General features: G+C 57.9%; 1 long non-coding RNA gene across 1 annotated transcript; it reads right to left on the bottom strand.

Moving 5' to 3' along the window:
* Nucleotides 1-1,233: 1,233 nt before the first annotated feature.
* LOC105310573 lies at nt 1,234-3,903 on the bottom strand. Its single transcript, XR_897521.2, has 4 exons — nt 3,825-3,903; nt 2,727-2,793; nt 1,995-2,084; nt 1,234-1,289 (listed from the first exon to the last, which is right to left on the bottom strand). It is a non-coding gene; the product is annotated as an uncharacterized LOC105310573 (long non-coding RNA).
* Nucleotides 3,904-4,306: the final 403 nt, after the last annotated feature.

Raw genomic sequence — 4,306 nt, 5'->3', positions numbered from 1 at the left:
CTCTCTGGACTTCAGTTTCCTCATCTCTAAAATGAGGATAGTTATGCCCGCCTACTAGGGTTGTTACAAAGATGAGTTAACATGTATGACATGTTAAGAACAGTGCCTAGTGCACACTAAATGCTAGGTGAGTGAGCATTGGCTACTGTAGCCCTTCTGCTCCTTGGCGTCACATCCAAATCCTCTTTATTGCCTGTCTCTTCCCCAGTAGAGGAAGCAGGGACAGTGCCCAGAATAGGATTGGCCACGGTAGGTGCTCGGTAAATGTTTTTTGAATGAAAGAATGCATAACCATATTTTCTGCATCCAGGGGTCCGAGATCAATGGACCCCAGCGAGAGAGTGAGTAGTCCTCCCCACAGGCAGGGGCCGTGCCTGAGCCTGGCGAACCCGCTGGTGTGTGCCTTGCTAGTCTGGCTGTCCTTCCTCGCCAGGGAGGAGCGTCTCCATGGGGCTGGAGCCCTTCTCTGCTCCGACCTGAGGACCTGAGGCTCTGAGTGACCCCCCCAGCGCCCCCCCCCACACACACCCCTCCCTGCCAGCCCTGGGAGGGTGCACTTTCCAAGACCGATCTCCTCACTGGCCCCTGCTGTGAGAGCCTCCCCTCCCACGCCTGTTTTTGACCATGGTTGGGGGAGGCCACATGGACTTCTCATCATGCCCTTGTGTTGGGGAGGGGGTGGAGTGAGGATGAAAGGACACTGTGCCACTACCACACACACCTGAGTGTTCTCCCATCAACCCCAGGATAGAGGAACCAGGCTCCCCCTTTTACCGAGGAAGAGCCCAGAGGGGTGAAGTAACTAGTCCAAAGTCACACGGTTGCTAAGCAACAGAGCCAGAAGCCTGGTCTGGCTGGGTCTGGTTCCAGAGCCTGTGCTCTCTCATTAGCTCACATGGCCTCCTTTAGGACATCTCATCTGATCAGAGACCCTCTCCCCGGGCTCACCCACGTGTGTGCAAATCATGTGTGCGCATGTGTGTTCTGCTACAGTGCCTGCCCACAGAGGCCAAGCAACACTGTTAGCCTCCCAGCTCCTACTCAAAACACATCAACACTATCCCTCTGGAGGGGGTGGGACTCAGTGCCTACCCCACTCCTCAGGCACGGAGCTGGGAGGGAGGGCACAGCCACTGCACAGCCACTGTGCAGCACGTCAGTCACCATTACCGACTAGTGGCTCCGGAGGGCCCTGCACTTAGAGTCTGTCTGGCGGCTCTTCCAGGCACTTACTTGATCCCTGGTGCATCGAGCAGGTTGGTCAGGCCCGTCCAGTTGATCTGCAGGTGCTGCAGGGCAGAGGGAGGCTGTTAGGCTGGAAGGGGCCAGAAGCTCAGGATTGAGAACCCTCTGCCAAGTGCCTCACACCCACCCACATGGAAAACCCAGCCTGCTGGGGGGCGCCTGCTGCAGGAGTGTCAGGCAGGGGAGGGAACCTCGCATTCTTGCTCAGGCCTCGGCTCAGGAGGGGCTAGGCCTGTTAGGCCTTCTGCTTTCCTGTAGGACAACCACAGCCTCTGCACATGGCCACAGGCTGGCCTGAACTCAGAGTGGTCTGAGGCAGGGGTCCCCAACCCAAGGGCCGCACAGCAGGAGGTGAACAGCAGCGAAGCTTCATCTGTATTTGTAGCCGCTCCCCAGCGCTATCATCACTGCCTCAGCTCCACCTCAGATCACTAGGCTCAGATTCTCATAGGAGCACTGGTCCCTGGTACCAAAAAGGTTGGGGTCCATTGGTCTAAGGTATAGATTCCTCACTACCTCCGATCACCTGTGTGACCTTGGCAAGACACTCCTTTGAGCTGTTTCTGGTCCTGAGGAGAACCTCAAGCTTCCTTGAGGCCTGGACTACATGGGATAGAGCTGTGGAGTGCCTAGGTCAGGGCGGGCTTAGGCAGTGTCCATTCTTGGGCTCAAGCCCAGCGCCTGGGGCCCAGCAGGCATGTGCTCTCTCACAGGGAGGGGCAGGCCTGCCTCTCATCCCTGAGACTCACCGGCTTTTGAAGGAAGAACAAGGTCACAGCTCCCACGAAGGGCTTGTCCACCAGGAGGGGATCCAGGATGATCCGCAGTGTGCCCTGCAACTGAAGAGACACAGAGGACCCAGTGAGGGACCTCAGCCTCCCTTCTTCCTGCACCTGCTGTAGTCAGCTGAGGCCACTGCTGTCTTATTCATGCCCCATGCCACCCCAAATGTCCGGGCCGCCTGCTGTCACAGCAGGGACCAAACTTAGGGGACTGAAACCTGCACACAGTTGCTACCCCTCTGCTGGCTCCCCAGGGGCCATGAGCTAGCCCCGACTGCCTTCTGCTGGTGTGCTGGACTGAGGGGCCTTTAGCCTTGCCCACGTTTCAAGCCAGCCAGTCAGCGGGGACCCAAGAGTCTTTCCAGCTCCAACTCAACTCTGCTACTCCTGCCATGAGATATTTTCAACTCCTTGATCCAACGCCATCTCCAAGCAAAGGCTCTGCATCACTCCATAAAAAGAATCTCTCCCTTCCCTGGGCAGCCAAAGTCTCTCTGGGGGTGTACAGCTGAGCAGGTTGGTGAGGCTCAGCCACCACTTCTTGGCAGTGTGACCTTGGGGCCTGAAGTCCAAGCCTCTGTGTTTGGGGTCATCACCCCCTTTGCAGCCTAGTCCAGTATGAGCCTGCTTCCCCCGGCCCTGACTCCCACCCCAGGGGCAGGGATGGGGGGCGGGGCAGTCCTACCAGGCTCTACCCACCTGGATCCCGTTCACACCAGCCTGCATCTTCTGCAGCTCCACACTGATCTCGCAGTCCCCAATGTAGCTGAAAGGAGGGAGGGAGAAGAAAGGTGGGGAGGAGAGAAACTTGCCCAGCGGCACCCAGGCCAAGCCCAGGTGGTGGTCGCCCAGCCTGAGCCTTGCTACACTTGGATATGGTCTTCCTACCAGCCTCAGCCTAGCTCCCTGCACCCAGGTGTCCCATACACATCCCTACCTCTGCCCTCTCCCCTCACCTCATGGATGCAGGAGAGGGGCTCTAGCGAGCGCACTGCCCGCCCCTCTGCCACTGCAGTGCCCCCGCCCCATCTCTGCTGGGGTCTCTTCCCAGAGAACACAGAGCAGCCCCACTGTTTACATCCAGCCTTTCATCTGGGTTGTTGGTAGGAGGGGTAACGTCATCAGGAGCCTGAGTCCTACTGGTGGCTCTTGTCAAGTGATAGGCACAAGGAGCCCAGAACGAGTGCCCTTGAGGCTATAGATGAAGAGACCTTGTCCAAGGACTTAAGGAGACGAGGTGGAAGGAGAGGGTGGCCATCGAATATCTCCAGGACGCAGGTAAGGGTGCTAAGGGCGCCCTGCACCAATCCACGGAACTAGTCGCTCACGTGCCTTTGCATCCTTTAGTTATTTCTGAGGTGCCGCAGAGTCCAGTTCTCTTGCTGGTCTCTCACAGCCTGTGCGTAGAGCTCCCTGCATCTCACCACGGTTCCAGCATCTTCTTGCCACACATGCTCCCTCTTGCTACATTCTGACTCTCTAGGTGATCTGGCCCTGGCCTCCAAGAAAGCTCTCCTTCCTGGGCCTTGGTACCCAGAGCACGCTTAGTGCCTGGTCTGATGGGCGAAGCCAGGCCTGGGCTGAGGGGTCAGATGGCAGTGGCTCCCCTGGGACCATCAATTCTCCTGACACTCCTCCCCACCCAAGCAGGGACCTTGTGCTCCAGCCTGGGGGAGGTGGGCGGTATATGTGCTGTGAGGGCTTTCATACCCCACATTATAGTGTATAGATGCTACTCCATCTTCAAACTGGCTGTTCCCAGAGTGTTCCCCTGGCCTCACGGGCAAGAGGGCTCACCATATCTGCAGGTCCAGGACCACCTGTCTTGGGTTGTGCTTGTTAGTGTGTGCCTTGACACCGTTGACCCTGGGGCACTGGAAGAGATACGGGAGGGCTAGGTCAGCAGAGGTCGTGCAGCAGAGATGGCTGCTGCCCTCTGCCAGCACTGGACTGCGTCCACTGCAATCGACATGGCCACTGCATTCCTCGGCCGAGGCACAAACACAGAAATCCACCCCACAGCCCATCTGCCTTTGTCGCCCTGATACTTCTTTCCCTAGAATGTGCACCCTTCTTTCTCTCTTTCCTACCACAAATATTTACTGAGCACCCACTCTGAGCCAGGCCCTGGCCTGGGGAGAACGCAAGGAGCAAGGTGGACTGAGCGAGACCTGGGGAGGGGGAATGTGTGATGAGGTACAGTCCCGGCGGTCGCTGTCCCGTGGGGACTTCAGGAGCACCTCCCAACCCAGTTTGGGGTGGGCAGAGGTTAGCAAAGG

Source organism: Pteropus vampyrus, unplaced genomic scaffold, assembly GCF_000151845.1.
Source record: "Pteropus vampyrus isolate Shadow unplaced genomic scaffold, Pvam_2.0 Scaffold6418, whole genome shotgun sequence".
In the NCBI taxonomy this organism is placed as follows: Eukaryota; Metazoa; Chordata; class Mammalia; order Chiroptera; family Pteropodidae; genus Pteropus; species Pteropus vampyrus.
The sequence above is the reverse complement of the archived record's forward strand: the minus strand, read 5'-3'. Positions and strand labels throughout refer to the sequence as shown.